This window comes from Haematobia irritans, chromosome 4, assembly GCF_050003625.1.
Source record: "Haematobia irritans isolate KBUSLIRL chromosome 4, ASM5000362v1, whole genome shotgun sequence".
Taxonomy (NCBI): Eukaryota; Metazoa; Arthropoda; class Insecta; order Diptera; family Muscidae; genus Haematobia; species Haematobia irritans.
The window spans coordinates 44,636,015-44,649,648 of NC_134400.1; the positions used below are offsets into that span (position 1 = coordinate 44,636,015).

Consider the following 13,634-nt stretch of genomic DNA (forward strand, 5'->3'; position numbering starts at 1 on the left):
TACCAAAAAAACAAAACAGGCATGGTGTTTTGATAAAAATTTTCTATGAGATGTGCGTATATCCTTTACCTATTGTAGCATATCTAGAGATTCTATATATTTTTCTGTTGTTCTCTAAACATTTTCTGCCATAAAAAATACAATATTAATAATCTCTATCGGCATTTACATTTGATACCTGTTACCTCAATTTCTCTAATTCACAGGCCTAATACTGTATGCACACATCAATTACCTAAATCAGTGATGAGTGCTGATAGCTGTGTCTATATTTTCCATCATCCTTTTGTTATTGTATTCGGGTATAGCAATAGTTGTTGTAATTTCTATGGTAGTTGGCGTTTAAGCTATCTTATAATAGTTGAGAAAACAACAACAACAACAACACGCATATGCAAACACACGAACTAAAAATAAAAAAAAAACATAATAACAAACCCATCCCATGTGGTGGAAAACAGTAAAGCGAACATCCCCAACAACAAAAACATCCAATAAACAACAATGACAGTTAAATGAGGTTTTCGGATTTCTTATACGCGAGTCGTGTGTGCGATATTTGTTTGGCTCAGAAACGTCATTCGTGTTTCAGAGCGCTTCTAAAGCGGTACTATATAGCCTCTGTTTTGTAAAAAAAAAATATTCGGTTAACTTCATATCCAGACCGACCAAACACTTTGGATCGTATAATAAACGAAAAAAAGCGCAGACGGGAAAACAAAAACAAATTATTATAACAAGTGGTTGGTTTTGGTGGTGTATGGAAGAAAAACGTTATTGAAATAGTTTTTTTTTATTATTTTGAAATAAAGTCAATTCAACCTTATAAAAACGAAATATTTCCGAAAAAGAAATAATAAAACAAGCATATCGTTTTTCTATGTTTTTTTAAATAATAAAAAAGTGATACAGAAATAATTTACAATAAACAAAAAATTCTTTGAAAAAAAAGTGAACAATGTAATTAATTCTTCGCCAGAATAACTACTTTATTACTCGACAAGTTTTTACGCATATTCAATTTAAACGGTAAGTTCAAATGTAAAAACAAATCTCATATTTCGATCATTTGGGCGGCGGTATTGTGTATCACCGGAAATGCATTGTTGCCAATTGACTGGGCTTTTATGTTTATTTTCCCACTAAATGATATTTGTAAAATCCATTCAAAGTGTATTTGTGTGTATGTGTGAGTGAGTGTGTATAAACGCATTTTGAGCGAATGAAAGTTTACATACAACGTTTCCCAATAGAGGGATCCCAAAGAAGCCTTCTTAAATGAGCAATTTAAGATAATGAAATGGATTTATTTTAGATAATTTGGAATAAACTGTAAGTGGTTACGTGGTCCAAAAAAGTTAAAATTTTTAATCGATTTGAAAAAAATTTATATATACACATATTTAACGTAATTATTTTGTTGTTGTAAATAAATTGACTCATTTTGGAAAATTATAATCTAATTTGTGCAAATTTTGAACTACTTCATCCTCGTTTTCCTCATTTTTAATTCATGTCTTTAGAGTCAGCAAAAATTAAAAAAAAAAAAATGTCTCACATTGCGGACATTTCGAATAGAATTGACTATTTTTCATTCAATAAAATAAAATTAAATTGACTTTACAAATTTTCTTTGACTTTTGAGGGCGCATCCAAGCAAGTGAAAAATTTTCGATCATTTTCTTAATTGACTTTATTTTTTATTTTTATTAAAAAAATTATGGCGTCAGTACAATTTTTAATTTCTGAGTGTTTCAAAGTTTTTCTAAGTGGTTTCACCGCAATATCGATGTTCCATATTGCGGTGAAGCCACCTTTGGGAATTTTCAAAAAGTGGCAAATTTCGAAAAAAAAAATGACAAAATTATTTAAAAGTAGCACTAAAAGCGGCACAACCTTAAAAAATAAATACTGCTATGAGGTCAAGTTAAAATTTATTTTGCGAATTCATACAAATAGGAGAACAAATCCTATTTAAAATTATTTTTAAAGCGTTTATAAAATAATCAGGCGGCCTTTCAATTATATCTTTAAATTTATTTACGATATCAAAATAATTTATATCATCATTGTTTTTTTTTTGGTTGTTTTGGAGTTGCATTTTTCGCGGTTACTTTATTAAAACAGTTCAATATAAAGCAGATAATTAACTTAATTGATGCGTAGTTTCTTGTTCCTCTAAATTTCGGAAAGACATTATGGGAATATGTTTTTTTCATTTATAATTTTGATTATTTCAGGAAAGGTTAGGTTAGGTTAGGTTAGGATATGTGGCAGCCCGATGTATCAGGCTCACTTAGACTATTCAGTCCATTGTGATACCACAGTGGTGAACTTCTCTCTTATCACTGAGTGCTGCCCGATTCCATGTTAAGCTCAATGACAAGGGACCTCCTTTTTATAGCCGAGTCCGAACGGCGCTCCACATGCCAGTGAAACCACTTAGCGAAGCTTTGAAACCCTCAGAAATGTCACCAGCATTACTGAGGTGGGATAATCCACCGCTGCAAAACTTTTTGGTGTTCGGTCGTAGCAGGAATCGAACCCACGACCTTGTGTATGCAAGGCGAGCATGCTAACCATTGCACCACGGTGGCTCCCATTTCAGGAAAAGTATTCGCGAAAATAAAGCGATTTTCAACTCGAAAACCGAACATAGTGCTCACCTTAATGCGGATCTAAGAATCTTCTTTTATTCATTTTTTTTGACATTCATGTTAATTCGTGATAAAATTTGTCCACAATTTTCGGGTAAAATTTTAGTATATTAGCTTTAACTGTAATAATCTCAGTTTCATTATTTGAAATTATTTGTGATTTGGATTTTGGCCTATTTCTTTAAGATACAAATAATATCGATATCTGCTAAATCACTAATTGCAATATAACACTTTTCAAAAAAAATATATATATATTTATTTGTAATAGAATATTTTTGTTAAATATCCCAGCAAAAAAAATTTGGAAGTTCTTCCAAAGACACAACTTTAAAAGCACTTCCAGAAGATGCACTCCCAATGATGTTCTTTATTTTAACTACCCAGGAAGTTCTTTTAATTAAATTTTTTTAACTTGGTTTTTTCATACTTTTAATGGGTAATTTTAACATTTTTGTTTCAAATAGGTTAAAAACAGAGTAAGAATTCATAAAAAAAAACATAAATTTTTTCGAAAAAAATGCTAAATTCAATCTGAAAAAATTGTGAATTTTTGAAAATATTTGAGGTCAAACGTTTCCGACAAGCGTTAGAATCCATTAAAAATTATAAAAAAGTATAAAAATTACTTATTTGACAAAATATGACAGAATTTTTTAATTTACATCCAAAACATTGAATTCGGATCACACCTAAAGAAGTGATGCAAATTCAGTGCAGCGGCTGTTAAAATGGAGGACTTCCGTCCTATGACAAGCCCATGTTAAATTCATCGCTTCTGCGTCAATTTTGCACCACTTCCGGATCCAAAAAGAACATTTTTATTACTTTTTTGGCGACGCTTTTTTTGCTAGGATATTAAATAAACAATTTAGAAGGTTTCGCTTTGGAATGTTTTGTTAAAGGTATTCATACTTTTCATAATATAAACTAAAATTTAAGATAAATCTCGTTGGTATTTGACAGTGAATTTTGGATTTTTCATACTTTCTCTAATTTCTTAGGACATATTTCTTCCAACTTTTCTCTAATGAAGAAATGCTTCAATACTGTCCACTGTTCCAGCATTCAGTTTCAGGATTATAGTCTGTCAAACTGGAACAATCAGTCTCAAAGAGAGATTGCAATTTTTTTAAACTGAGGCCTTATGGAATTCATCATCAATTATTCCTTGTGGTTGCAATGCAAACCATAAACATTTTCATATTTATAGTAGACTTGATATTTAATGTCATAATAAATTTCCATATTCAAATTACGCTTTACCAATTAAATTGAATCATAACTGTTCATGTAATAATAAGAATTAATGGATCAAAGCTGTTTATCGTTGGTGCACAATATTCAATTATCTTTATGGTGATAACTACCTATAAAATTTAAACTTTTGAAAATGTTGCATACATTGTTGGAAAAGTGGCACAAAATCTTAAAAAGTATCACATTTAGTGGCACAAAAATGGCACCGACCAAAAAAGTGGCAAATTTTCCACTAAAGTGGCACAACGGTAACGCTGAACATGATACAAATAAGCTAATAATAATTTGTCAAATTGAAGAAAATTTATTCAAAATAATAATTTTTTTCTGTTGTTTAAAAAAATGCCATTCATTTGAATTAAAAATTGTTAAAATGTGTTTAGCGCTATATGAAGAATCTTATGTCCTCAGTTTCAGAAAACTGCACTCATTTCTGGAAAATATGAGCTATTTATATATTTAGTAACATTGTGTACTTCATTTATATAAAACTTTTTGTTCTCATTTTTAGTTAACGTCATTAAAGTAAGCAAAAAATACAAAGAAAGAAATATCATCTATATATTTCCAATTAAAAAGTTGATTGAAGTTGAAAAATGTTCCAATTAAAAAATAATTGATATAATAATCTTTATGATCAAGATGGAAACGTTAAGTTAATTAAGTCAATGATAGAAAATTTTTAATTAAAAATTAATTGAAACAATTAACTTTTTATCGAATTCGGAAGACGAAGTCAGATGGAATATTTTTATTTTTTTATCAAAACTTTATTTCAAACAATCAATTTTGTAATCAAACTAAAAACTCTAAGCCAGTTAAGAAAGTAATTGAAAATAGTTACGTTTTAAATAACAAAATTAATTATGTTTTCCAATCAACATGAATTAAATTTTTATTTGAATCAATTACAACATTAATTTTTTAATCAAATATTTTTTGATGCTCAATTAAAACTGTGATTGATACTAACATTTTCGTGATTGAAGGCATTTCAATTAAAAAATTAATTGGATCAATTAATTTTGTGATTGAATTAGAAAAGGTTTTTTGGTGTGTAATTAAAAAAAAATAATCTCACATTTGGCAAAATTGAAATAAAATCGACTAAGTTTCATGAATAAAGTTAAATCGGCTATAAAAAACTCGTTGTCTGTTTTTCAGGGATATCTAACCTAACATAACATTGAATCCTATCATGAAGGATAAAAGAAATTATAGAACTCTTTTAGCTGCCTATTGATCCGTCCAGACTATAAGTTATCCGGACGACAGTTTTTTTTGCTGATATGAATAACAAAAATGTTTCAGTGTAAAATAAAAATAATTTTTTTTTAATATTTTCTGAGGCTTTTTTTAAGTAAATTACATGTAATTGAGGTAAATTACATTTAATTGAAGAAAATTGAATTAATTCAGAAAAACATCCATTTTATTAAGAAACATATTCTTAAATAAATAAACAATAATTTTGGTAATATAATACATTTTTTTGAAAGTATACTAACAAGTTGTAAATCAAATCAAATTTTAACATTAATGAAATTTAAACTTTATATCGTTTACTCAATTGCGGTTTAATTAATTTTCGAATTTGGTCTCATGTAGTATAAAATTTTCTTAGCATCATCAATTCGTGGCTGTCATTTAATGATCGATTGCAATCACAACATTCGTAGAATATTAAGTATATCCGTTTTCCCGTAAATATGCATACCATTTCATATGAGTCGATAAATGCAAGGTGAGTGTCCGTGCAGGATATACATTTTCGTTGTTCCATATAAATGCTATTAAATTTTATTTTTAGCGTTTTTTTTATATTTTTTCTCGGGGGTAATATTAATTTAATTTCAGATTTATTTTTCTTTTGGGTTGGCATTTTTTCCTTTTTATAAAAAAAAACAAAAAAATCAGCAAAATGATGAAATCTATAAAGTCATCGTTTTTTTTTTTAATTTTGCAGTTGGCCGGTTAAAAGAACTTGTGTTTTGCATATTAAATTGGTTTTTGGGTTGTGTCGATTTTGAAAATGTTATTATATTCATTGAGGTGCATGTATGTGTGAATTTGAACAATTTATTGCATTTTACACCGGGCATTTTATCTGGGGTCCCTGGCCCCTTTTTTTTATTTGCTGACATCTACTTTGGCCTCAGACGCGGTTAAATTTACAAAAAAAAAAATAGTTTATAAAATAATAAACATTTTGTTTCATTTTAGTATTTTTAAGCCCTAAATAAATTTTATATAAAAATGCTATTTGATTTGGAATTTGATTTCTATTTTTTTTGGTTCAAAAGTTTTGTCCGTAAATACCCAAGGTCATAGGAAGGTTAGTCGTTGTGTCCAACCAATTGATTGATTGTTGGTCGCCCCCACATGTTCAATGAACGACAACATGATCGTAGTTTGAATAGTTAATTAGTGTAAAAATTTGAAATTTTACATAGATAGTCTATTTTATCAGTGACAATCTCATCAAATTATTTCAGTCTTTGAAAACTACCAAATATTTTGAAGTTTTTCCACGTATAGGTTGTAACATTTTTTATTCAATGCTTGAGTTAGTATTTAATATAAATTTTCGTAAAAATGCAAATTCTCTGAAATTAATGTACGATTCTATTTTTATACCCTCCATCATAGGATGGGGGTATATTAACTTTGTCATTCCGTTTGTAACACATCGAAATATTGCTCTAAGACCCCATAAAGTATATATATTCTGGGTCGTGGTGAAATTCTGAGTCGATCTAAGCATGTCCGTCCGTCCGTCCGTCCGTCCGTCCGTCCGTCCGTCTGTTGAAATCACGCTAACTTCCGAACGAAACAAGCTATCGACTTGAAACTTGGCACAAGTAGTTGTTATCGATGTAGGTCGGATGGTATTGAAAATGGGCCATATCGGTCCACTTTTACGTATAGCCCCCATATAAAGGGACCCTCAGATTTGGCTTGTGGAGCCTCTAACGGAAGCATATTTCATCCGATCCGGCTGAAATTTGGTACATGGTGTTGGTATATAGTCTCTAACAATCGTGCAAAAATTGGTCCACATCGGTCCATAATTATATATAGCCCCCATATAAACCGATCCCCAGATTTGGCTTGTGGAGCCTCTAAGAGAAGCATATTTCATCCGATCCGGCTAAAATTTGGTACATGGTGTTGGTATATGGTCTCTAACAATCATGCAAAAATTGGTCAACATCGGTCGATAATTATATATAGCCACCATATAAACCGATCCCCAGATTTGGCTTGCGGAGCCTCAAAGAGAAGCAAATTTCATCCGATCCGGCTGAAATTTGGCACATGATGTTGGTATATGGTCTCTAAGAACCATGCAAAAATTGGTCCACATCGGTCCATAATTATATATAGCCCCCATATAAACCGATCCCCAGATTTGGCTTGTGGAGCCTCTAAGAGAAGCATATTTCATCCGATCCGGCTGAAATTTGCTACATGGTGTTGGTATATGGTCTCTAACAACCATGCAAAAATTGGTCCATATCGGTCCTTAATTATATATAGCCCCCATATAAACCGATCCCCAGATTTGGCTTGTGGAGCCTCTAAGAGAAGCATATGTCATCCGATCCGGCTGAAATTTGGTACATGGTGTTGGTATATGGTCTCTAACAATCATGCAAAAAGTGGTCCACATCGGTCCATAATTATATATAGCCCCTATATAAACCGATCTCCACATTTGGCTTGCGAAGCCTCAAAGAGAAGCAAATTGCATCCGATCCGGCTGAAATTTTGTACATGGTATTGGTATATGGTCTCTAGCAACCGTGCAAAAATTGGTCCATATCGGTCCATAATTATATATAGCGCACATATAAACCGATCCCCAGATTTGGGTTGCGGAGCCTCTAAGAGAAGCAAATTTCATCCGATCCGGTTGAAATTTGGTACATGGTATTGGTATATGGTCTCTAGCAACCGTGCAAAAATTGGTCCATATCGGTCCATAATTATATATAGCCCCCATATAAAACGTTCTCCAGATTTGACCTCCGGAGCCTCTTGGAGGAGCACAATTCATCCGATCCGGTTCAAATTAGGAACGTGGTGTTAGTATATGGTCGCTAACAAACATACCAAAATTGGTCCAATCACACAAAAATTGGTCCATATCGGTTCATAATCATGTTTGCCACTGAGCCAAAAATAATCTATCAAAATTTTATTTCTATAGAAAATTTTGTCAAAATTTTATTTCTAGAGAAAATTTTGTTAAAATTTTATTCGGTTCATAATAAAATTTTCATCATTGTCAAAATTTTATTTCTATAGAAAATTTTGTTCAAATTTTATTCGGTTCATAATTATGGTTGCCACTCGAGCCAAAAATAATCTACCAAGATTTTATTTTTATAGAAAAATTTGTCAAAAGTTTATTTCTATAGAAAATTTTGTTAAAATTTTATTTCTGTAGACATTTTTGTCAAAATTTTCTTTCTATAGAAAATTTTGTGAAAATTTTTATTTCTATAGAAAATTTTGTGAAAATTTTATTTCTATAGAAAATTTTGTTAAAATTTTATTTCTGTAGAAAATTTTGTCAAAATTTTATGTCTACTTTGTCAAACTGAATTATATACGTATTGGATCGATCTTTTTTTGATTTAATATATACCACGTATGGACTTACATACAGTTTAGAAGACGGTGTTAGGAGGTTTTAAGATACCTTGCCATCGGCAAGCGTTACCGCAACTCAAGTAATTCGATTGTGGATGGCAGTGTTTAGAAGAAGTCTCTACGCAATCCATGATGGAGGGTACATAAGCTTCGGCCTGGCCGAACTTACGGCCGTACATACTTGTTTTGTTCTATTTAGTTTGTAGAGTTATAGTTAACATGACTTTATTTAGTTTCTTTTATTTTAGATATATTTAATCAATTTAAATTTACTTTAATTTAATTAAACTCAATTTAATGAAACAGTATCATTTGTAATTTAGGCTTATGTTAATGTATCTTAATATAGTTAATTACAAAAAGTCAACGAAAATTTCTAGACGATTTAACGTCATTTGAGTTTATTAAATTTAGTTGATTTTAGTTAATATTTGCCAAATGTGAAAAAAATTTGCTCACTTTCGGACATGAACTATGAATAAGCGAAAAAAATCCAAAAACAATTAATTGGATCCAAAGATTTTGATGTTCCCCTCCGAGCCAAAGATACTGCTCCTTTAAAATAAGGAATTTTTATGGTGCTTTAAATCTAGGCTCCATAAAATAGTAATTAGCATACAGATCTCATTTATTGAATTTTCATTATATTTTTGCCAGTTAAAAATGTAAATTATGAAAGATTCCAAAAAGTGATACATATTTTCTTGATTTCTAATAAAGGAAAACTTTTAACCAAAGATGCAAAATCCTCCAAATAAGTATTAGCCAATATTTGAAGCTTGTTTTATCCAAAGATTCAATATCTCAGTTAATCTAAAAATTATTTCTTTAAATCAAAAAAGTTTTTATTTACTTTAAAAAATTTGCCTCACTTCAAAGACATACGAATTTAACGTAGAGGCACAAATTTCAATGATTTGTGTCTGAAATTTAAAGAAAAAAATCTTAATGCTAAGAGTGTGAACTTTATTTTAATTAATTTTAATTAATTTTTTTAAGAAATTTGCTTAATATTGCCTATTATTATAATAAATCAATATTTGTTTCAGTGCACAAATGAAGCATACAATTCTACTAAATTGGATATTCGTACAAAATAGTTCGTAATTTTCTAAAATGATTAAATTTTACTTAAATTGTGTCTTGAACTTCTTTACTTTAAGAACAATTTTCCTTAGTTCAATTACAAACGACTGTAACCCGGCTTTAACCTTTGAAGGAAAGATTATTAAACTTCTTTAATTAAAATTTAATTCTTTTAGAGAAATTCGTCCTCAATATTGTGTAAACTGCGTGTCCTACAATTTAGGCTGCATAATCTTGTGTAGTAAAAGTCAAACTAAATTGAATTACGATGTTATTTAATTAAAATTATTCATATAAAGCAACCATACACAGAAAAAATTGACTTTGTTTATGGGCCACAAAAATGCATTTTTGTGTGGTCGAGTGGAATTTTTGTGTGGGTGAGTTGCTCATATTTGCATGATTTGACATCGGATTTGTTCATTCAATTGCTTATAACATTGTCATTTTTCGGTCGTTTTTCCATTAGTTGGTCTTATAACATTTTCAATGGTTTGTACTTTACCGGCGGAAAAGGGTCATTGTAAAACATGTTTTTTATACCCTCCACCATAGGATGGGGGTATATTAACTTTGTCATTCCGTTTGTAACACATCGAAATATTGCTCTAAGACCCCATAATGTATATATATTCTGGGTCGTGGTGAAATTCTGAGTCGATCTGAGCATGTCCGTCCGTCCGTCTGTTGAAATCATGCTAACTTCCGAACGAAACAAGCTATCGACTTGAAACTTGGCACAAGTAGTTGTTATTGATGTAGGTCTGATGGTATTGCAAATGGGCCATATCGGTCCACTTTTACGTATAGCCCCCATATAAACGGACCCCCAAATTTGGCTTTCGATCGCTCTAAGAGAAGCAAATTTCATCCGATCCGGCTGAAATTTGGTACATGGTGTTAGTATATGGTCTCTAACAATCGTGCAAAAATTGGTCCATATCGGTCCATAATTACATATAGCCCCCATATAAGCCCATCCCCCGATTTGGCTTGCGGAGCCTCTAAGAGAACCAAATTTCATCCGATCCGGCTGAAATTTGGTACTTGGTGTTAGTATATGGTCTCTAACAACCATGCAAAAATTGGTCCACATCGGTGCATAATTACATATAGCCCCCATATAATGCGATCCCCCGATTTGGCTTGTCCATATCGGTCTATAGTTATATATAGCCGATCCCCAATCACACAAATATTGGTCCATATCGGTTCATATTCATGGTTGCCACTCGAGCCAAAAATAATCTACCAAAATTTTATTTTTATGGAAAACATTGTCAAAATGTTATTTCTATAGAAAATTTTGTCAAAATTTTATTTCTATAGAAAATTTTGTAAAAATTTTATTTCTATAGAAAATTTTTGTCACAATTTTATTTCTATAGAAAATTTTGTCAAAATTTTATTTTTATAGAAAATTTTTTCCAAATTTTATTTCTATAGAAAATTTTTTCCAAATTTTACTTCTATAGAAAATGTCAAAATTTTATTTTGTCAAAATTTTATTTCTATAGAAACTTTAAACTTAATTATATACGTATTTAATCGGCCTTTTTAGTTTAATATATACTACGTATGGACTACCTTGTAATTTAGAAGACGGTGTTAGGAAGTTTTAAGATACCTTGCCATCGGCAAGTGTTACCGCAACCCAAGTAATTCGATTGTGGATGACTGTCTTCAGTAGAAGTTTCTACGCAATTCATGGTGGAGGGTACATAAGCTTCGGCCTGGCCGAACTTACGACCGTATATACTTGTTTTTTTTTTTTTTTTTGAAAATGTTCCTTTTTCGCACCGATATGTTTTGAACCTCTTAACTTATCACAGATTAATTTATGAACGATTGTTCTCATCTCAATACCTTTAATTTAAGTACCAACATAATCGGACATTTCTAACTCGAGATATAATTTGTTTAGTGAAAAAAAGAGCTAAAAACTAAAAATAACGGGATATCTCAAAAACTGTTCCATAAAACATTTTTTAACATTTTTTTTTTCAAATTCAGCAGATCAAAATACATAAGAAAAGTCAACTCTCATCAAATGTACATTTGCAGTGTAAACTAGTGTAATAGAAATAGTAGAAAGTCTATTTTTTCAAAATTTTGAAAACTTGATTTAAGTTAATTTAATTATTTTTTTTTAAGTGATCGTGAAAAAAAAGACAAAACAAAATCATACAAATAATGTAAAAGTCGACTTTTCAAAATTTTGAAAAAGTCGAACTTTCCAATGTTTCAAAAAGTCGTAAAGACAAATTTTCAAAATTGTGAAATAGCCAAAAGGTAGGTTAAAAGGTTAAAGTGGCAGCTTGATTAAATTTCAGGCTCACTTAGACTATTCAGGTCTACCAAAAGGTAGACCTTTGCAAAATTTTAACTCAACTTTTCCAAAAATGCAGAAATTCTGACAGAAAATTTTTTGCAATGAATGTTATAACCATGATCAAATTTTCTTCATGTGTTTTCCTTAATAGTAATAGAAACGAAGACAACTTGTAAGTGGTTATCTAAGATATTTCAAAAACTAATTATTTGAGGCTTTCGAGGCTTATCATTGAAATTACGAAAACCACAACTGCTATCATTCACAAAATATAAAAAAAAAATATTTGAATACAATCAACTAATAAGCATAAACAATTAGCGATAATTTCGTAAATAGCCTTTGCATGAGTATGGAGTATTCATTCTAACATATAATAAGAAAATCAATTTAATTGAATTAAATTAATTTAAATGCAATAAATATTCCATCTCCTTGTAAATATAAATTACATAATTGCTATAAAGCAGCTGTTGTAATTTTTCTATAAGATGGAAAAGAAAACAATAGATGATAGTTCCATTAACCCTCTAATGCCTCACCTTTGTCTATTAGCTCATAAAAAAATCAGGGTTTATCACACAAAAACAAGAAAAGAAAACAAAAAAATCTATACGGTAAAATCCAGGACTGTGGAGCCGGAGTCGGAGTCTTGGAGTCTGAAGATTTTGCTGGAGTCGGAGTTGTAAAAATTTTGCTCGACTCCGGCTAAACCAAATTTTTTAAAACACTTCACATTCTTGTAACTAAGCAAGTTTTTACGCAAATTAGTTTCCATTGCGTTATTCATTCGATCAATGTACAGCATGATTGTAAATGAAAATCAACTTCCAATTACGGCTATCTTTTGATGCTTCCTAGAATGTTAGACTAGCAGATGGGCTGGATCGATCCATTTTAATACCCGAAATTATTTTTTTTAAATTTTATTTTAAGGCCATATACATATGTGGAATATTGACAAAAAATTTTTCAAAGTTGTTTTTTATAGAAAATTTTGTCAAAATGTTATTTCTATACAATGATTTGTCAAAATTTTTTTTCTATAGCAAATTTTGTCAAAATTTTATTTCTATAAAAAATTTATTCAAAATTGTATTACTATAGAAATATTTTTTTCTAAAGAAAATTTAGTCAAAATTTTATTTCTATAGAAAATTGGGTCAAAATTTTGTTTCTATAGAATATTTTGCAAAATTTTATTTCTATAGAAAATTTTGCAAAAGTTTGTTTGTTACACAATTTTTTTTTAAATTTTATTTCTAACGATACTTTTATTTCTATAAAAATTTAAGGCAAAGTTTTATTTCTATAGAAAATTTTGCCAAAATTTTATAGTAATAGATTTTTTATTAGAAAATTTGGTCAACATTTTATTTCTATAGCAAATTTTGCCAAAATTTTATAGTAATAAATTTTTCTATTAGCAAAATTTTGTCAAAATTTAATTTCTATAGAAAATTTAGTCAAAATTTTGTTTCTGTAGAATATTTTGGAGAATTTGATTTACTACACAAAAATTTTTCTAAAATTGTATTTTTATTGATAATTTTTTCAAAATTTTATTTCTATAAGAAAAAATTGTCAAATTTTATTTCTATAGCAAATTTTCTCAATTTTTTTTTCTTACTGATGCTCAC

At 29.7% G+C, this 13,634-nt stretch overlaps 1 protein-coding gene across 1 annotated transcript in view; it reads left to right on the forward strand.

Annotated features, from left to right (window-relative positions):
* Positions 1–575: 575 nt before the first annotated feature.
* The window catches only part of ZnT77C (Zinc transporter 77C), a 76,820-nt gene continuing 63,761 nt past the window's right edge, over positions 576–13,634 (forward strand). The window contains exon 1 of the mRNA XM_075307799.1: positions 576–1,029. The gene's annotated coding sequence lies outside the window, so the exon portion shown is untranslated. The remainder of the gene's footprint in view (positions 1,030–13,634) is intronic.